This window comes from Hylobates moloch, unplaced genomic scaffold (genome assembly GCF_009828535.3).
Source record: "Hylobates moloch isolate HMO894 unplaced genomic scaffold, HMol_V3 SCAFFOLD_6, whole genome shotgun sequence".
Classification (NCBI taxonomy): Eukaryota; Metazoa; Chordata; class Mammalia; order Primates; family Hylobatidae; genus Hylobates; species Hylobates moloch.
The window spans coordinates 114829933-114852718 of NW_026652281.1; the positions used below are offsets into that span (position 1 = coordinate 114829933).

The following is a 22786-nucleotide window of genomic DNA, read 5'->3' on the forward strand; positions in this document are numbered from 1 at the left end:
CTAGCTCTCTTTCTATCATGTGAGGATACAATGAATGAGAAGTAGGTAGACTGCAAGATGGGGCCCTCACCAGAACCCAACCATGCTGGCACTCTGATCTTGGAGTTGTAGCCTCCAGAACTGTGAGAAATAAATTTTTGTTGTTTATAAGCCATCCAGGATATGGTACTTTGTTATAGCAGCCCAAACTAAGACACTAGAATAATCCCTTTATTATAAAGTCAGCTGATTAGCAACCTTAATTCCTCGTTGTCATGTAACATAACACATTCTCAGGTCCCAAGGATTAAAATGTGGACATGTTTGCAAGACCATTATTCTGTCTACCTAAGGTGGGAACAAGAAAACTAGAATGATGAATAGAACAGTACCTCACATCTCAATACTAACACTGAATGTAAATAAACTAAATGCTCCACTTAAAAGATACAGAATGACAGAATGAATAAAAATCCACCAACCAAGTATCCGCTGTCTTCAAGAGATTTGCCTGATACATAAGGACTCACATAAACTTGAGGTAAAGAGGTGGAAAAAGATATTCCATGCAAATGGACACAAAAAGCAAGCAGGAGTAGCTATTCTTATATAGATAAAACAGACTTTAAAGTAATAATAGTTAAAAAAGACAAAGAGGGACATTATATAATGATAAAAGGATTAGCCCAACAGGAAAATATCACAATCCTAAATATATATGCACCTAACACTGGAGCTCCCAAATTTATAAAACAATTACTATTAGACCTAAGAAATGAGATAGACGGCAACACCATAATAGTGGGGGACTTCAATACTCCACTGACAGCACTAGACAGGTCATCAAGACAGAAAGTCAACAAAGAAACAATAGATTTAAACTGTACCCTGGAACAAATGGACTTAACAGATATTTACAGAACATTCTACCCAACAACCGCAGAATATACATTATTTTCATCAGCACGTGGAACATTCTCCAAGATAAGACCACGTGATAGGCCACAGAACAAGTCTTCATAAGTTTAAGAAAATCAAAATTATATCAACTACTTTCTCAGACCAAAGTAAAATAAAATTGGATATTAACTCCAAATGGAACCCTCGAAATTATACAAATACATGGAAATTGGAAAATAAGTAATCTGCTCCTGAATGACCTTTGGATCAACAATGAAATCAATATGGAAATTAGAAAATTATTTGAATGAACAATAATAGTGACACATCCAACCAAAACCTCTGAGAAAGAGCAAAAGCAGTGCTAAGAGGAAAGTTCACAGCACTAAATGCCAACATCAAAAAGTCTGAAAGATCACAAATAGACAATAAGGTCACACCTCAAGAAACTACAGAAACAAGAACAAACCAAACCCAAACCCAGCAAAAGAAAAGAAATAACAAAGATCAGAGCAGAACAAAATAAAATTGAAACAAAAAAATACAAAAGATAAATGAAACAAAAAGCTAGTTATTTGAAAAGATAAACAAAATCAACAGATCATTAGCAAGATTAACCAAGAAAAGAAAACAAAAGGTCCAAATAAGCGTAATTAGAAATCAAATGGGAGATATTACAACCAACACCACAGAAATACAAAAGATCATTCAAGGCTACTAGGAACACTTTTATGCACAAAAACTAAAAAACCTAGAGGAGACAGATATACTCCTGGAAATATACAACCCTCCTAGATTAAACCAAAAGGAAATAGAACAGACCAATAACAAGTAGTGATATTGAAATAGTAATAAAAAAAATTGCCAACAAAAAAAAGTCCAGGAGCAGATGGATTCACACTGAATTCTATCAGACATTTAGAGAAGAATTGGTACCAATCTTACTGAAATTATTTCAAAAGATAAAGAGGGAATCCTCCCTAAATCATTCCATGAAGCCACTATTACTCTAATACCAAAACCAAGAAAGGACATAACAAAAAAACAAAACTACAGACCAATATCCCTGATGAACATAGATGCAAAAATCCTCAACAAAATACTAGCTAACCAAATCCAACAGCATATCAAAAAGACAATACACCATGATCAAGTGGGTTTCATACCAGAAATGCAGGGTTACTTTAAAATATGCAAGTCAACAAATGTGATACGTAAACAGAATTGAAAACAAAAATCGGCCGGGCATGGTGGCTCATGCCTATAATCCCAGCACTTTGAGAGGCCAAGGTGGGTGGATCACCTGAGATCAGGAGTTCAAGACCAGACCAGCCAACAGAACCCCGTCTCTACTAATAACACAAAAATTAGTCAGGTATGGTGGCACATGCCTGTAATCCCAGCTACTCGGAAAGCTGAGGCGGGAGAGTGGCTTGAACCTGGGAGGTGGAGGTTGCAGTAAGTCAAGATTGCACCACTGTATTACAGCCTGGGCAACAAATGCGAAACTCCATAAAAAAAAAAAAAAAATAGAAGAAGGAAGGAAGGAGGAAGGAAGGAAGGAAGGAAGGAAGGAAGGAAGGAAGGAAGGAAGGAAGGAAGGAGAAAAGAAAAGAGAAAAGAAAAGAAAGAAAGGAGAAGAAGAAAGAAAAAGAAAACGAAAATCATATGACCATCTCAATAGACACAGAATAACATTTGACAAAATTCAGCATCCCTTTATGATTAAAACCATCAGTGTGATGATTATTGACTTTTTGTGTTACTCCATTGTAGTCAGAGAAGATGCTTGGTATATTTTCCACTTTTTTTGAATGTTTTAAGACTTGTTTTTGTGACCTAACATATGGTCTGTCCTTGAGAATAATCCACATGTTGATGAGAAGAATGTATATTCTGCAGCCGTTGGATGAAATGTTCCATAAATATTTCTTAGGTCCATTTGGTCTGTAGTGCAGATTAAGTCTGCATTCAAAAAAATTGAAACAATACCAAGCATCTTCTCTGACTACAATGGAATAACACTAAAAGTCAATAACAAGAGGCATTTGGAAACTAGACAAACACATGGAAATTAAACAATATGCTCCTGAATGACCAGTGGTCAGTGAAGAAAGTTAGAAAAAAAATTGAAAAATTTCTTGAAACAAATGATAATGGAAACACAACATACCAAAACCTATGGGTGACAGTGAAAGCAGTACTAAGAGGGAATTTTATGGCTACAAGTGTCTGTATCAAAGAAGAAAAACTTCAAATAAATAACCTAACAATGTGTACCTCAACGTAATAAAACCCACATACAATAGACCAACAGCTAGTAGCATACTTAATGGGGAAAAACTGAAAATCTTTCCTCTAAGATCTGGAACACAACAAGGATGCTCACTACTATATTGAATACTGTTGCGGGAAGTCACGAACCCTGAACAGAGGGACCAGCTGAAGCCATGGCAGAAGAACATAAATTGTGAAGATTTCATGGACATTTATTAGTTCCCCAAATTAATACTTTTATAATTTCTTACGCCTGTCTTTATGCAGTCTCTGAACATAAATTGTGAAGATTTCATGGACATTTATCACTTCCCCAGTCAATACTCTTGTGATTTCCTATGCCTGTCTTTACTTTAATCTCTTAATCCCATCATCTTCATAAACTGAGGATGTATGTCGCCTCACGACCCTGTGACGATTGCGTTAACTACACAAATTGTTCGTAAAGCATGTGTGTTTAAACGATATGAAATCTGGATACCTTGAAAAAAGAATAAGATAACAGCAATGTTCAGGGAACAAGGGAGATAACCATTAGGTCTGGCTGCCTGAGAGCTGGGTGGAACAGAGCCATATTTCTCTTCTTTCAAAAGTGAATAGGAGAAATATCGCTGAATTCTTTTTCTCAGCAAGGAACAGCCCTGAGAAAGACAATGACATTCCTCACAGAAATAGGAAATATAATCCTAAAATTTAAATGGAACCACAAAAAAAAACAGAATAGCCAAAACTACTCTGAGCAAAAAGAACAAACCTGGAGGAATTGCATTACCTGACTTCAAATACTACAGAGTCAAAGTAACCAAAACAGCATGGTACTGGCATAAAAACAGACACATAGACCAATGGAGCAGAAAAAAGAAGCCAAAACCAAATCCATACATCTACAGTGAATTCATTTTCAACAAAGATACCAGGAACACACATTGGGGAAAGGACAGAGTATTCAACAAATGGTGCTGGGAAAACTGGATATCCATATGCAGTTTTCTAGAATGAAACTAGACCCCTATCTCTCACCATATACAAAAATCAAATCAAAATGGATTAAAGATTTAAATCTAAGACTTCAAACTATGAAACTACTGAAAGAAAACATTGTGAAAACTCTCCAGGACATTGGAGTGGGCAAAGATTTCTTCAGTAATACCCCACAAGCACAGGTGAACAAAGTGAAAATGGTCAAATGGGATCACATCAAGTTAAAAAGCTTCTGCACAGCAAAGGAAACAATCAACAAAGTGAAGAGACAACACAGAGAATGGGAAAAAATATTTACAAACTACTCATCTGACAAGAGATTAATAACTAGAATATATAAGGAGCTCAAACAGCTCTATAGGAAAAAATCTAATAATCCAATTAATAAATGGACAAAAGATCTGAACAGACATTTCTCAAAAGAAGACATAAAAATGACAAACAGGTATATGAAAAGGTGCTTAACATCCGTGATCATCAGAGGAATGCAAATCAAAACTACAATGAGATAACTCACCCCATTTAAGATGGCTTTTATCCAAAAGACAGGCAATAACAAATGTTGGCAAGGATGTGGAGTACAGGGAATCTTTGTACACTGTGGGTAGAAATGTGAATCAGTATGACCACTATGGAGGTTCTTCAAAAAACTAAAAATAAAGCTACCATACGATCTAGCAATATCACTATTAGGTATAAACCAAAAGAAAGAAAATCAGTATTCAAAGAGACATCTGCACTACCATGTTTATTACAGCACTCTCCACAACAGCCAAGACGTGGAAGCAACTTAAGTGTCCATCGACCGATGAATGGATACAGAAAATTCATCCATAAAAAAGAATGAGATCCTGTCATTTGCAACAACATGGATTGAACTGGAGGTCATTATGTTAAGTGAAATAAGCCAGACATAGAAAGACAAACTTGGGATGTTCTCACTTATTTGTAGGAGGTAAAAATTAAAACATTTGAATTCATGGAGATAGAGAGTAAATGAATGGTTACCAGAGCCTGAGAAAGGTACTGGCGGGGAGGCAGTGAAGATGGCTAAAGGGGCCGGGCATGATGGCTCACGCCTGTAATCCCAGCACTTTGGGAGGCCAAGGAGGGCAGATCGCCTGAGGTCAGTAATTCAAGACCAACCTGACCAACATGGTGAAACCTGACTCTACTAAAAATACAAAACTTATCTGGGTGTGGTGGCAGGTGCCTGTAAATCCCAGCTGCTTGGGAGGCTGAGGCATGAGAATCGCTTCAACCCGGGAGGCAGAGGTTGCAAGCAGTTAAGCATGTCTGGAGCCGAGACTGCACCACTGCACTCCAGCCTGCAAGAACAGAGCAAGACTCCATCTAAAAAATAAGTAAGACGGCTAATGGATACAAAAAGAGTTAGAATAAGTAAAAGCTAGTATTTGATAGCATAACAGGGTGACTATAGTCAATAATAATTTAATTGTACATTTTAAAATAACTAAAAAAGTGTAACTGGATTGTTTCTAACACAAAGAATAAATGCTTGAGGTGACAGACACCCCATTTACCCTGAGGTGATTATTATCCATTGCATGCTTGTATCAATATATCTCATGTATCCCACAAATATATACACCTATGTACCCACAAAAAATTAAAATTAAAAAAATAATCAGCAGAGATTTAAAAAAGAACATTGAACAACACAGGGTATTAACAGAAAAATCTACACACACACCACCATACACATACACACACACACACACACACACACACGAGATTAGGCAAATATGACAAAGTATATATAATTATTGACTCTAGGAGGAAGGCATATGGGTACTCATTGTATTTACGTTTTAACTTTCGTATGTTTGAAAATCTTCATAACAAAGAAACATATTATATAGCACTGTCAGAAAATATGCCATAATGGTTCAGTGACTCTATCCAGGTGGTAGATTTATGGATGACTGTTGTTGCAAATTTTCTTCTTTTACTTTGATGCATTTTCTATAATGGACATATATTATTTTTATTATCAACAATTAAAGCCATATTCTATTGAGCATTAAACAATTATCCTATCACATCTGTCTATTGTAATGTGGCATTTTTGCTAAATTACTTGATAGTATAATAGACACGACAGAGCCCAGCCACCTTTTCTATCACTCTTTACATTTCTGAGGTCTCCCTCCTAGAGGCACAAGTTTAGGGCAATTTTTGTTTGAACTCTGAGGTCAGGAAGCAGCTTGGGAAAAGTTTCTAGACAAATGGTTGCTTTACTAGTTGGGGTACACCCTCACTAATGTTGTGCTATCAGTTTTAGGGCCATAGAACTGAATTATCAGTGTGATCCCCTAGATCAATGAATGGCACCACCATCCAGCTGAGGTTGATAGATGTCTTTTCCCTTGACAACCACCCCACCACCAATTCCACTTTCCAGACATGCTTAACTGATTGCAATTCTCCTAAAAGACATGCTCTCTGAGCTCCAGGCCTTTGCACATATGGCACCCTTTGTCTAAATTAATGTTCCACAGCCTTTTTAATGTCACGGTGCACACAGAAAAAAAAATTATATAATACACAGGTGTAAAGTGGAAAGAATGTGATGTTATCTGCAAGAGACTTGCTAAAAAAATTTCAATACAGAAGATATTTAATATTTAAGATAACAAATATTATTTATATTTAAGATATTTAGATGTACTTAAAATATTTAATAAGATGATATTTTAATGAAAACCTTTAGCTTACTAATTTAAAAATTCTTTTTTCTTTGTAATTTGAAATAATTCCAAACCTACAATAGAGTTGCAACAATAATAGTGCAAATAACATTTTTCCTGAAACAGTAGAGAGTAAATTGCCAACATGATGCCCCAGGACCCACCACTAAGACCTTAGGGTATAATTGCTGTGAACAAGGACATTCTCCTACGTAACCACAATATAACCATCCCAATTAGGAAATTAACATTGATCCATCACTACCAACTAATCCACAATCCCCATTCAAGTTTTGACAACTGTCCGAATAATGTGAATGGATCTCGTCCAGAATCACACTCTGCTTTTGGTTGTTATGCCTCTTAAGTCTCCTTAACTTTGACTCTTTTGAAGACTTTGACTCTTTGACTCCTGACTCTTTGGAAGATTGCAGACTTACAGGCTAGTTACTTTGTACAATGTACCTCAATTTGAATTTGTCTAATACTTCCTCATAATTAGACTAAGATTATATATTTTGACAGGAAAGTCCCAGAAGTGATAAGGCAACCTATCAGGTAGTACATGATTTCTTTTTGTCCCATTACTGTTAATTTTAATCACTCAATTAAGGCAGTGTCTGCCAGATTTTCCACTCTGAAGTTGCTTTTGTTCCGATTTGTAAGTACTAAATTTGTGTGGAGGTATTTTGAAACTACATAATATCCCTTTCCTTATCAAACTTCCATCCACTAATTTTTAATATTTATTATGATTCTTGGCTGAATCTATGATCATTTATAAATCTATGATCATTTATAAATGGTGAATTTCATACTCAAGCATTACATCTACGCTTACTAGATCTCTTCTCTCCAATTATTTATTCATTTATTTATATTCATATGGACTTACGAATTCTTGTTTTTATTCCATGGGTTGTAATCTTCTACTACTATTATTTATTTTGGCACCCAAAGTATGTCAGATTTGGCCACTGGGAATTCATTCAAACTGACTTCTGTGTTCTTTTGACATGTCCCCATAATTCTTTGAGCACGTTTTACTTTCTGGCCTGACAAGATATTTTAGGCTTATCTTGGACTTTTCCTGCCCTATCCTGGAATCAGCGATTTCAAGAAATCTTGGTTCCTTTTAGTGGAGAATGATACTTAGAAATCAAGATATTGGCACTAGATATGGCACATTGCTGTTGGGGGGTTGCTGCCCGAAGACAAGAGCTAGGGGATATATGTATATGTACATACCCATGGCACATTATGTATACACATACATTAATGTATGTAATTCACACATTTACATCTATATTTATTTCTACATCAATCTATCTAACCATGAGTTCACACCAGTACCTCAATTCCAATCCAATACCACAAAGTTTATTCCAGTTTTTTTTCTTTTGCATATTTATAACTCTCTTCTCTGACAGTGGAAAACTTGGCTCCCATTTTCCTCAATATATTTACTTATTGGCTCAATCTTGCCTATGTATAATCAATTTCCCTTCCTGCTACCACCCCTTCACAAAGATGGCCTACTCGCCCTGCTCACTCTCATACACTGCACTGGCCCATCACTGCTGTCACAGGCCTCTCCTATGTAGGTGCCTTCTCCACCTTACTGGGCCTCAATGCCCCATGCCAGGCCACCACCATCCCTCTGCAGAGATTCCCTCTCCGCCCCAATCAAGCTCCGACACATGGTGCCAAGCCAGCAAGTATCTTCCTCACCCCACTTAGGCTCTAACATTTATCACTGAGCTATGAAATCCATCCCAAAACCTAGGTGCCTTCCTCACCTCATTCAAGCCCCAACACCCTGTGCCAGGTTTCTGCTGTCACCACCCTCCTAGGTAGAAAACCTCCTCACCTCGCTCAAGTTCCAACCACCACATGGGCTGTTACAACCCTCCCCCTCACAGACCCGTTCCCACTCCACATGGGTTCTGATACCCTATGCCAGGCTGCCCCCAGCACCATCCAATGCATACGTCTATCTTGCTCAGCCCTACCTAATGGGTTTTTGATTGAATTATTTAGAAAAAAATGAAAGTAGGAAAGAAAAGAAGGGAAAAGAAAGAAAAGGACAGGTTTTTTACTTGAAATGGCCATATACAATTCCTAATCAAGATTTTTTAATGATAGTCTTTTCCAGCCGGGAGCGGTGGCTCACGCTTGTAATCCCAGCACTTTGGGAGGCCGAGGCGGGCGGATCACGAGGTCAGGAGATCGAGACCACGATGAAACCCCGTCTCTACTAAAAATACAAAAAATTAGCCGGGCGTGGTGGCGGACGCCTGTAGTCCCAGCTACTCGGAGAGGCTGAGGCAGGAGAATGGCGTGAACCCGGGAGGCGGAGCTTGCAGTGAGCCGAGATTGCGCCACTGCACTCCAGCCTGGGTGACAGAGCAAAGACTCCATCTCAAAAAAAAAAAAAAATGGTAGTCTTTTCCATTTTTTATATTCACCATCCACAAGAAGCTGTATTCATGATAAGTGGTTGAAAATTTAAAACAGTTTTTATAACCATTTTAAAACAAGCCACAACTGAAATTTCACTTAAAAAATCTAATACCTCTTCCTTTTCTTTCATTGGAAAATGAAAGCATCTCCAATGATGTGATGTCTTAAAATTTAAAAGATGACTGGCTGCTATACGAATTCTGGACTGTAGAATAGAGAGCAGGGGAATCAGTAGGAGTCTACCACAGCAGTTCAAGGAGGAGATAATGATGGCTGGGACTAGGCTGGCAGTAGAAAACAGAAAAAGAAGTGAATGAATTCAAATACACTGGAGGCCGGGTGTGGTGACTCATACCTGTAATCCCAGCACTTTGGGAGGCCAAGGCAGGCGGACCACATGAGGTCAGGAGTTCGAGACCAGCCTGGCTGGCCAACATGGTGGAAAAAAAATACAAAAATTAGTCAGGTGTGGTGGCACGTGCCTGTAGTCCCAGCTACTCAGGAGGCTAAAGCAGGAATCACTTGAACCCAGGATGTGGAGGTTGCAGTGAGCCAAGATCACACCACTGCACTCCAGCCTGGGTGACACAGTGAGACTCTGAAAGACATTAGGGTAGCAGGGTCAAAAGGTATTTCCTGATGGACTTGACATAGGGCATAAGAGAAAGAGTAATCGAGAATGGCTCACAGCCTTCTCACTTGTGCAACTGGGTATATAGCAATTCCATTTACCAAAATTTGGAAGACAGAGAGGAGGCAGGTCTGTGGTTGAAAACCACGAATTCTGTATTGGATATGTTAAATCTGAAATCCCTACTAGACCATCTAGGTAGAGTTGTTAAGTAAACAGTTGGATATCAGGGTTCAGGCTAAAAATATGAATTTGGAAGTAATTTTCATGTAGTATTTAAAGACATGAGATAAGATCACATAGTAAGAGTGTGTAGATAGAAAGATGTTTCCAGACAGAATCCTGGGGCAGTCCGACATTTAGAAGTTTGGTGGAAGAAAAGAATGAGGAGGAGAAAGAAGAGGAAGATGAGGTAAACATACAGATAAGAATGAGAAAAAGCAACAAGTGAGGTAGGAGAAAAACCAGGCAAATGTAACATCTTGGAAGCCAAGGCAAGAAAGTATTTCAGTAATGAGGGAGAGGATGGCCATAATAAAAAAGGTAGACAATAACAAGTGTTAGTGAAGACGTGGGGAAACTGGAACACTCATACATTGCTTGGTGACAATGTAAAAATGGTATGGCCACTTGGGGTTTTTGTTTTTTTGTTTTTACTTTTTCCACTTTTATTTTAGGTTCAAGGTGTAGATGCAGGTTTGTTACATGGGTAAACTGCCTGTCGCTGAGGTACAGTGTACAAATAATTTCATCACCCAGCTAAGTGAGCACAGTACTAGATAGGTGGTTTTTAACCTTCACCCTCCTTCCACTCTCCTCACTCAAGTAGGCCCCATCTTTGTGTTCATTCGTACTTAAAGTTTAGGTCCCACTTATAAGGGAGAACATACAGCATTTGGTTTTCTGTATCTGCCTAATTTGCGTAGGATAATGGCCTCCAGCTGCATCCATGTTGTTGCAAAGGACATGATTTTGTTCTTTTTTTATGGCTGCATAGTATTTCATGGTGTATATACACCACATTTTCTTTATCCAGTCCACCACTGATGGGCATCTAGGTCGATTCCATGTCTTTGCTATTGTGAATAGTTGTGCGGCCACTGTGGAAAACAGTTTGGTAGTTCCTCAAACATTCAGTTACCATATGACCTAGCAACCTCACTCCTAGATATATAGCCAAGAAAAATGAAAAGACATGTTCCCATACAAATATGTATGCAAATGTTCATAGCAGCATTATTCATAATAGCCAAAAAGTGGAAATAACCCAAATGCCTATCAACTAATAGATATGGAATATCATTTGGCAATAAAAAGGAATAAAGTATTAATACATGGTACAGCATGGGTGAACCTTGAATACATCACACAAACTGAAAGAAGCTAGTCACAAAAGATCACATATTTTATGATTCCATTTACATGTAATGTCCAGAATAGGCAAATCAATGGAAACAGAAAGTAGATTAATGGTTGCATGGGGCTAGGGGAAGAAAAGCAGGGAGAAATGAGGAGTGATGGTTAATGGGCACAGAGTTCCATTTAGGGAGGACAAAAATGTTCTAAAATTAGATTGTAGTGATGGTTGCACAACCCTGTGAATAAACTAAAAACATTGAACTATACAGTTTAAACAGGTGAATTGTATGGTATGTAAATTATCTCAATAAAGCTGTTTAAAAAAATAAGGGAGGGATCACCTAGAACAAATACTGCTGAGAGATGAGCTGATTAGAATAGAGACCACTAGATTGGGTAGCATAGAGGTCATTAGTGACCTTGGCAAACAAATGTTTAGTGCAGTGATGGAGAAAGGTAATCAGGGTAGGCTAAGAGGGAATGAGAACTGAGGAAGTGGAATTAAAGTTTTGTTATAATTGCAGAGAAATGGGGTACTGATTACAGAGGCATAAGGAATAAATACAGAGTTTGTTTTTCTAAGATGGGATGAGAATGAAGCAATACAGATGGATAAACTGATAATGCTAGAGAGAAAATGTTTGTTTTTGTTACTTCTCTGTTTTCCCCACTAAATGATAACTTGTGGGGAAACAAACATTATTTAATGTTTGTTGTTATTTGTCCCCACTAAATTATTAATCTTTCCATGTAAGGGACCATGAATAACCCTGTATGTGATAGGCATTCAATCAATATTTGTAAAATAATCACAAACTCCTGCATTTAGGCAAGGAAAAATGGAAAAAGGCAGCTACGTAACCTAGAAAAAAATGGAGGGTAAAATAATAGGGTAGACAGGCCTTGATGGTCACAATATAATCCGCAAAGAAGAAATATTAAATTTGCCAAAGAAACTAGTTTATTATCTCTCTACCTCAAGTTCCCTAAGTTTGCCACTGGCCCAAACTCAAGCTAGCTCTGCACTTCTCCCAGTGGAGGTTGCGGACTCATTAACACAAGGTAGAGCTTTGTATCAGTTTTCTATCGTTGCCATAACAAATCATCACAAAACTGGTAAATTAAAACAAGATCATTTATTATTTTACAGTTCTATAGGTCAGAAGTCTGACACAGGCTTCAGTGGGTAAAATTAAAATTTCAGCAGGGCTGCATTCCCTTCTGAAGGCTCTCGGGGAGAATCTGTGTCTTTCTAGAGGACACCCACCTTCCTTGGCTCATGGCCCCCTTTCTCGATCTTCAAAGTCAACAATGGTTCCTTTCATACTTCAGATTTCTTTTGCTTTTCTTCCATGCGTCTGTCTCTATCTCTCTCTCTCTCTCTCTCTCTCTTTCTTTTCCCTCTCCCCCTCCTTTCCTCCTTCTATCCCTCTCTTCTTCCATCCCTCTCTCCCCCTGCCATCCTTCTCTCCCCACCCCCAACCCCCCTCTACAACCAGGAGAGAGATTATATGTTTATATTATCCCCACTCAGAGAATCCCAAATATTCTCTCCATTCAAGGTCCCTAACCTTAATCACATCTACAAAGTACTTTTTGCCATGTAAGGTAACATATTCATAGGTTCTGCAGATTAGGACACCAACATCTTTGAGAGCTAAAGAAGACCACACATTCGTAAAAGGTCATAAAGTCAACACTGGTTTAAGTAAAAGAAGTGCTGAGGGACGATTTTTTTTTTTTTCTTAAACAGAGTCTCCCTCTGTTCTCCAGGTTGGAGTGCAGTGGCACAATCTCGGCTCACTGCAAGCTCCGCCTCCCAGGTTCACGCCATTCTCCTGCCTCAGCCTCCCGAGTAGCTGGGACTACAGGCGCGCGCCATCACACCAGGCTAATTTTTTATATTTTTAGTAAAGACGGGGTTTCACCGTGTTAGCCAAGATGGTCTCGATCTCCTGACCTCATGATCCTCCCGCCTGGCCCTCCCAAAGTGCTGAAGGACAATTTTAACTTTGATGACTCAGTTTACTTAGCCCTATATATAAGGTTAGAAATGCCAGATGGGGCTGGGCATGGTGGCTCACCCCTGTAATCCCAGCATTTGGGAGGCCGAGGTGGGCAGATCACCTGAGGTCAGGAGTTCAAGACCAGCCTGGTCAACATAGTGAAACCCTGCCTCTACAAAAAAAAAAAAAAAAAAGAAAAAATCAGTCAGTCGTGGTGTTGTGTGCCTGTAATCCACTTGGAACCATTGGATGGTTTCTACTTGGGCAGCTGAGGCATGAGAATCACTTGAACCCTGGAGGCAGAGGTTGCAGTGAGCCAAGGTCGCACTGCTGCACTCCAGCCTGGGCAACAGAGCGAGACTCTATCAAAAAAATAAAAAATAAAAAGAAAAGAAAAGAAAAAAAGAAAGAAAAGAAAAGAAATACCAGATGGTAAGGCAGGGCAATGAAGGTAAGAGAAGAGTGAGTAAAGAATAAAGAAAATACCACAGACAGACAATTTCTGTGCCCTAAAACTACTGCTGTGATTTGATGGTTTCAAAGTTTGGATTCACAAACACACACAACCATATGTTGCTTCTCTTCATCAAGTTACATATTTTTAAATAGCTGGAATTTCTATTGGAAACTACAAAATGTGGGAAGGTGAAAGGGGGGTGAGGGTTGAAAAATTACCTGTTTGGTACAATGTTCACTATGCCGGTGATGGGTGCACTAAATGCCTAGACTTCACCACTATGCAATATGTGCATATTTAAAAATCTGCACTTGTCTCTCCTAAATAAATAAATTATAATAAAAAGCTCAAATTCCCTCTTTTCCTTCCAAATGCAGTGTTCCATTCATCTGCCACCAGATGGCAGAGAAGAGCAGAGAATAAATTCCTAAATATCAAAAGAAAGACTGCATCTGGAGAAGTCCAGCCCTCTGGAAGGAAGGCAAACCTAAATCTTTTAAAATAGAAAAGCATCTTATTTTTAAAGGCTTCCAGAGACATCAAGTTCACAATTTTCCCCTAACTTATTGTTGGGAAACCTGTTAAAAATGCACATCAGTAAAGCACAGCCTAATGGAGCGCAGAATTGTTAGGCAAATTCATAAATCCAGAAAGAGCTAAGAATCACTTTAGCTCAAAAAGGTACCAAAAATGGTTTTAAAAAGAAAACTTGCTGCCCTAGTTCCAAGAGGAAACTTAATGGCTGTCCCTCAAGCACCTCAAATTCAACCTGTCCCAAACATAACTCAGTATCTTCCTTCCACACTTTCGCTTTTTCCTGTTCCCAAATCAATTAGGAATAGTATCCCCACCCGGTTGCTAAATCCAGAAAACCTAACATCCTCCTTGTTGGGTCCCTAATTCTCAACTTGTAAAGAATGAATATTTTATCATCTCTTTTCCTTCATCTATTGGTTTTGAAATAATATACTGTTTTTATTCTTTTAGTAGTTATATTAGGAATTACCACATGCATATTTATCAAAACCGAAATTACTAAACATCTTTATTCTGATCCTAGATGACACAAGGATCATTTAAAATCCATTTCTCCCCCTCTTGGATTACATTGTTGTTGTGCTGTGCATTTTAATTTTTTACACCTACCAGGACATTATTGTCACTGTTTTATACAATAGGTCTTTGTTTAGGTTTGTCCACATGTTTTCCACTTTCTCTGCTCTTCTTTTCTTCTTGGATCTCAGATCTTGCCTCTGGGATCACTTTGCTTCTGTCTGAAGTATGCATCCTTTAGAATTCCCTGTGATGAGCTAGGGATGAATTCTCTCAGCTTTTGTTTATCTGAAAAATGTCTCTTTTGCCCTCATTCTTGAGAGATATTTTTTGTTTAGTATAAGTTCTAGATTGGCAGCTATTTTGTCAGCCCTTTTAAGATACCAGTCCATGTCGCCTAGCTTCTATTTTTGCTGTTAAGCAGCCAAGTGATAATACAACTGTTGCTCTTTTGAAAGTAATCTACTTTTATCCTCTGGTGTTTCTAATATTTTTCTCTTTGCTTGTTATTTGCTGCAGTTTCTAGAATGTATCTTGGATAGATTTCTTTTTATTTATCCTACTTGGGGTTATTGGGCTTCTTTAATTCATTCTGAAATATTTGCAACCATTGCATCTTCAAATACTGCCTCTGCCCCATTCTTGCTCTCCTTTCCTTATGTAACTCCAACTAAATGAATGATAAATTCTCTTAGTTTTTCCTTCATATATCTAATTTCTCTTCCATAGTTTCCATCCTTTTGTCTCTTTTCAAAGCATTCTGGATAATATCTTCTGAGCTATCCTCTAGTTCTCTAATTCTCCCTTTAGCTCTGCTCAATTTTCTGTCAGATTCTGTACCCTCTCACATACAAATATACTTACCTCCTCCCCAAGGAAAAAAACTTTTTTTTTTTTTTTTTTGAGACAGAGTCTCGCTGTTGCCCAGGCTGGAGTGCAGTGGCGCGATTTCAGCTCACTGCAGGCTCCGCCCCGCGGGGTTCACGCCGTTCTCCTGCCTCAGCCTCCCGAGTAGCTGGGACTACAGGAGCCTGCCACCTCGCCCGGCTAATTTTTTGTATTTTTAGCAGAGACGGGGTTTCACCATGTTAGCCAAGATGGTCTCCATCTCCTGACCTCGTGATCCGCCTGCCTGGGCCTCCCAAAGTGCTGGGATTACAGGCGTGAGCCACCGCGCCCGGCCAGAAAAAAAACTTTTAAAGTTCCATAAAGTCACTGACTTGAGCTCCAAGTCGAAGATCTAATATCTTAATCTCTACATCAGGTCCAGATGAGGTTGATTTTCACCTAGACACCTATGAATTTATAACAACAGTTATTTGTTCCACCCACCCCAATACATATACAATACACAATAGTGGAACAGGGTCAGAATAATTCCAATAAACCCTCCCATTTGGAAAAGAGAAGGATGGAAAATGCAATTCTAAAATCTCACTGGGCAGATGATTACAAGGAGTTCCTACCTTGGGGAGGGGGAATATTTCTTGAACAGCTCTTGATTTCACTAATACTAATGGGCTCCTCAACCCATTGTTCACCCTGGCCCTTGGTCTTCTCTCTGGCAGGATGTCATTCCTTTTCAATTATCCTCCTTGGTTGTTCTGAAGAAGGCACTGGAAAATATGCCTTTCTTGGGAACTGAGCAGCTTTCTCTTTATGCTTCTTTCCTATAGAAATTGGGGGCCAACAGTCATAGACGATTTTAGTCCAGGCTGTGGTATTTTTGAAGTAAAGTTCTTTCTCAAAAACATACTTGACTTTTTATTTATTTTGTTTTAGTCCACTGCCTGTAGTAATAGCCACACCAACAATTCTTTTGAAAACAATTCTCCCTCATTTAGGTTAGTTTAGATACTTAAACCTATCAGGTTTGATAGCATTCTTATTTTCTTTTACTTGACCATTTTGTCAAGTTAAAAGGACTTAATAAACACTACTTTAACTCATCCAGAGGTTTTTAACAATGACTGTATGGTCACATCCTCAAGGGATTCTTGCTTAAGCAGCTAAGCATTTTTAATCAGACTTTAATATTCAAAGGCCTTCTCAGTTTTCTCTTTTACCATCTGGAAATGAGAATCACTTGTATCTTCCAGACCTGCAAGTACTGAATTTCTGTGCTCTCTTAATTTCCTTTCAAATTAAATAATTAAATTCCTTTTCTACTTGCAAATAAGCTAATTCTTTTTTGAGCTCATCTCTTTATTGCTGTAAATTACCAAATGAAGCCAATAGTAACTAAATCACCCTACAAGCATTCCATTTTTCCCAAAAATCTTCCCAAAAGGAAAACTATAGGCCCAGACTCTACCAGCAAGTTCTATGAACATTCAAGGGAGAAATGAGACCAATAATACAAACTCTTTCAGAAAATAGAAAAAGGGAGTATTTTCTCTAACTCATTTGACGACGCTATCATAACTCTGATATCAAAATCCACTAAGGAGGCCCGGTGTGGTGGCTCACACCTGTAATCTCAGCACTTTGGGAGGCAAAGGCGGGTGAATCACTTGGGGCCAGGGGTTCGAGACTAGCCTGGCCAATATGGCGAGACCCTGTCTCTACTAAAAATACAGAAATTAGCCAGGCGTGGTGGCACACACCTGTAATCCCAGCTACTCAGGAGGCTGAGGCAGGAGAATCACTTGAATCCAGAAGGCAGAGGTTGCAGTGAGCCGAGATCACATCACTGCACTCCAGCCTGGGTGACAGAGCAAGACTCCATCTCAAAAAAAAAATCCACTAAGGACACTAAGAAAAAGGGAACTTACAGGTAAGCTGAGTAAAAATCACAAATGCAAACTTCCTAAACAAAATATTAGCACACAGAAAATAGCAATATAGAAAAAGGATAAAAAGGGATAACATTTAAAAAGGATAAAACACGGGTTTGTCTAAATAATACAAAGTTGATTTAGGAGAAGAAAATCAATTAATACTATTACCTACAATAACAGAATAGAAGAAGAAACATGAACAACCTAACAATGATTGAAAGTGTATTTGATAAAAACAAATATTCGATACTTTTTAAAGACTCTTAATGAACTGGAAAAAGAAGAGAATTTTCTTAGTCTGAAATACTATAAATAAATATTGATGCACAATGCTTGACAACAAGAACTATCACAAAAGACTGAAAAAACCACAACCTTGCACAAAGGCCATCACAATCTTATACACACAAAAATACTTCTGTGAGGACATTAAGTGTAATATTTACTACAAGTATAGTGAGATGTTTAAAGCTTTGCCTTTAAATAATGCCTGTTAACACCACTTTTATTTAACAGTGTACTAGAGGGCCTAGCCAGCCTAGTATGGCAAGTATATGAAAAAAACAAAAACAAAAAAGAATAGGAATTGGAAAGAGAAACAAAACTATCATTATTTGCAGATGATAGGATCACAAATGTGAAAAATTTAAGAGTAAGGATAAATTACTAAATTACTGAGACATTTTAGTAAGAGGACACAAATTTACAAAATCAGTTGTATTCCTACACATTAGAATCAAAAAATAAAAAAATTCAAAAATACCAACTATGCTAGCATAACATATATGAAGTATCCAAGAACTGTGAAAGTTGTCAGAATCAAATGAAGTCATGTGTTAAAACCTCTGTCAAGAGCCAGGGAAGCCCATGAAAAGAGGGTTCTCATGCACAGTGCCTAATAACAAGAACTATTACAAAAGACTCTGAAAAAAACCACAACCTTGCACAAAGGCCATCACAATCTTATAGACAAAAAAATACCTCTGTGAGGACATCTGCCCAGCAACTGCCTGTGCAACCTTTGACTAGTACCACTCTTGTTATTGATCTTTGTAGTCAAGAACAATTGTCTCGGGCAGCTCAGCAAGGCCACTGTGGCCAGACTGCCAGATTTCTCCTCTCTGAGCAGGGCATCTCTGAAAAAAAGGCAGCACCCCAAGTCAGGGACTTATAGATAAAACCAGCATCTTCCTGGGACAGAGCACCTGGGGGAAGAGGTGGCTGTGGGCGCAGCTTCAGCAAACTTAAACATCCCTGCCTGATGGCTCTGAAGAGAGCAGCGGACCTCCCAGCACAGCGTTCGAGCTCTGCTAAGGGTCAGACTGCCTCCTCAAATGGGTCCCTGACACCCGTGTATCCTGACTGGGAGATTATCGGGGGACCTGCCCCGATAATCACGTAGGTTCTTTTCTATTTTCCTAAGCGTCGGCTGGATTGAGAAATAAAAGGACAGAGTACAAAAGAGAGAAATTTTAAAGCTGGGCGTCCGGGGGAGACATCACACATTGGTAGGATCCATGATGCCCCACAAGCCACAAAAACCAGCAAGTTTTTATTAGGGAGTTTCAAAAGGGGAGGGAGTATACGAATAGGTGTGGGTAACAGACATCAAGTACTTAACAGGGTAATAGAATATCACAAGGCAAGTGGAGGCAGAGCGAGATCACAGGACCACAGGACCGAGGCAAAATTAAAATTGCTAATGAAGTTTTGGGCACCACTGTCATTGGTAACATCTTATCAGGAGACAGGGTTTTGAGATCAACCGGTCTGACCAAAATTTATTAGGTGGGAATTTCCTCTTCCTAATAAGCCTGGGAGCGCTATGGGAGACTGGAGTTTATTTCACCCCTGCAGTCTCAACCACAAGAGACAGGTACGTCCTGGGGGTGCCAGTTCAGAGACCTACCCCTAGGTGTGCATTCTCTTTCTCAGGGATATCCCATGCTGAGAAAAAGAATTCAGCGATATTTCTCCCATTTGCTTTTGAAAGAAGAGAAATATGGCTCTGTTCTGCCCGGCTCACCGGCAGTCAGAGTTTAAGGTTATCTCTCTTATTCTCTGAACAACTGCTGTTATCCTGTTCTTTTTTCAGGGTGCCCACATTTCATATTGCTCAAACACACATGCTGTACAATTTGTGTAATTAACGCACTTATTACAGGGTCCTGAGACGATATACATCCCCCTCAACTGACAAGATTAAGAGATTAAAGACAGGTATAGGAAATCACAAGGGTATTGATTGGGGAAGTGATGCGTCCATGAAATCTTTACAATTTATGTTTAGAGATTGCAGTAAAGACAGGCATAAGAAATTACAAAAGTATTAATTTGGGGAACTAATAAATGTCCATAAAATCTTCACAATCCACGTTCTTCTGCCATGGCTTCAGCCGGTCCCTCCGTTTGGGGTCCCTGACTTCCCGCAACAGGAGATACCTCTCAGTAGGGGCCGACAAACACCTCATACAGGAGAGCTCTGGCTGGCATCTGGCAGGTGCCCCTCTGGGACGAAGCTTCCAGAGGAAAGAACAGGCAGCAATCTTTGCTGTTCTGCAGCCTCTGCTGGTGATACCCAGGCAAACAAGGTCTGGAGTGGACTTCCAGCAAACTCTAGCAGACCTGCAGCAGAGGGGCCTGACTGTTAGAAGAAAAATTAACAAACAGAAAGGAAAAGCACGTCCATTCAGAGACCCCATCTGAAGGTCACCAACATCAAAGACCAAAGGTAGATAAATCCACAAAGATGGGGGGAAAACAGCACAAAAGGGCTGAAAATTCCAAAAACCAGAACAACTCTTCTCCTCCAAAGGATCACAACTCCTCACCAGCAAGGGAAGAAAACTGGACGGAGAAAAGAGTTTGACGAATTGACAGAAGAAGGTGGGTAATAAACTCCTCCGAGCTAAAGGAGCATGTTCTAACCTGATGCAAGGAAGCTAAGAACCTTGAAAAAAGGTTAGAGGAATTGCTAACTAGAATAAACAACTTAGAGAAGAACATAAATTACCTGATGTAGCTGAAAAACACAGCCCGAGAACTTCGTGAAGCCTACACAAGTATCAACAGCCCAATGAATCAAGGAAGAAAGGATATCAGAGATTAAAGATCAACTTAATGAAATAAAGTGAGAAGACAAGATTAGAGAAAAAAGAATAAAAAGGAACAAACAAAGCCTCCAAGAAACACAGGACTATGTGAAAAGACCAAATCTACATTTGATTGGTGTACCTGAAAGTGACAGGGAGAATGGAACCAAGTTGGAAAACACTCTGCAGGATATTATCCAGGAGAATTTCCCCAACCTAGCAAGACAGGCCAGCATTCAAATTCAGGAAACAGAATACCACAAAGATACTCCTCAAGAAGAGCAACCCCAAGACACATAATCGTCAGATTCACCAAGGTTGAAATGAAGGAAAAAATGTTAAGGGCAGCCAGAGAGAAAGGTCGGGTTACCCACAAAGGGAAGCCCATCAGACTAACAGCGGATATCTCTATAGAAACCCTACAAGCCGGAAGAGAGTGGGGGCCAATATTCAACATTCTTAAAGAATAGAATTTTCAACCCAGAATTTCATATCCAGCCAAACTAAGCTTCATAAGCAAAGGAGAAATGAAATCCTTTACAGATAAGCAAATGCTGAGATATTTTGTCACTACCAGGCCTGCCTTACAAGAGCTCCTGAAGGAAGCACCAAACATGGAAAGGAACAACTGGTACCAGCCACTGCAAAAACATACCAAATTGTAAAGACCATCTATACTATGAAGAAACTGCATCAACTAACGGGCAAAATAACCAGCTAGCATGATAATGACCAGATCAAATTCACACATAACAATATTAACCTTAAATGTAAACATGCTAAATGCCCCAATTAAAAGACACAGACTGGCAAATTGGATAGAGTCAAGACCCATTCGTGTGCTGTATTCAGGAGACTCATCTAACATGCAAAGACACACATAGGCTCAAAATAAAGGGATGGAGGAATATTTATCAAGCAAATGGAAAGAAAAAAAAGCAGGAGTTGCAATTCTAATCTCTGATAAAACAGACTTTAAACTAACAAAGATCGAAAGAGACAAAGAAGGGCATTACATAACGGTAAAGGGATCAATGCAACAAGAAGAGCTAACTATCCTAAATATATATGCACCCAATACAGGAGCATCCAGATTCACAAAGCAAGTTCTTAGAGTCCTACAAAGAGACTTAGACTCCCACACAATAACAGTGGGAGACTGTAAGACCCCATTGTCAATATTAGACAGATCGAGACAGAAAATTAACAAGGATATTCAGGACTTGAACTCAGCTCTGGACCAAGCAGACCTAATAGACATCTACAGAACTCTCCACCCCAAATCAACAGAATATACATTCTTCTCAGCACCTCATTGCACTTATTCTAAAATTGACCACATAATTGGAAGTAAAACACTCCTCAGCGAATGCAAAATAATGGAAATCATAACGAACAGTCTCTCAGACCACAGTGCAATCAAATTAGAACTCAGGATTAAGAAACTCACTCAAAACCACACAACCACATGGAAACTGAACACCTTGCTCCTGAATGACTACTGGGTGAATAATTGAATGAAGTTAGGAAGGATGAAGGAAGGAATAAAGATGTTCTTTGAAATCAATGAGAACAAAGACACAATGTCCCAGAATCTCTGGGACACATTTAAAGCAGTGTGTAGAGGGAAATTTACAGCACTATATGCCCACAAGAGAAAGCAGGAAAGGTCTAAAATCAACACCCTAACATCAAAATTAAAAGAACTAGAAAAGCAAGAGCAAACACATTCAAATGCTAGCAGAAGACAAGAAATAACTAAGATCAGAGCTGAACTAAAGGAGATAGAGACACGAAAAACCCTTCAAAAAATCAATGAATCCAGGGGCTGGTTTTTTGAAAAGATTAACAAAATAGACTGCTAGCCAGGCTAATAAAGAAGAAAAGAGAGAGGAATCAAATAGACACAATAAAAAATGATATAGGCGATATCACTACTGATCCCACAGAAATACAAACTACTATCAGAGAATACTATAAACACCTCTACACAAATAAACTAGAAAATCTAGAAGAAATGGATAAATTTCTGGACACATACACCCTCCCAAGTCTAAACCAGGAAAAAGTCGAATCCCTGAATAGACCAATAACAAG

At 38.9% G+C, this 22786-nt stretch overlaps 1 protein-coding gene across 3 annotated transcripts in view; it reads right to left on the minus strand.

Annotated features, from left to right (window-relative positions):
* KLHL3 (kelch like family member 3) overlaps positions 1 to 22786 on the minus strand; it is a 275618-nt gene that overhangs the window by 148553 nt on the left and 104279 nt on the right. Inside the window, exon 1 of one of the 3 annotated variants that reach the window (XM_032157977.2) lies at positions 16284 to 16305. The exons of the other annotated variants lie outside the window; for them this stretch is intronic. The gene's annotated coding sequence lies outside the window, so the exon portion shown is untranslated. Of the gene's footprint in view, positions 1 to 16283; positions 16306 to 22786 lie in introns of those variants that run through there. 3 annotated transcript variants of the gene reach the window in all.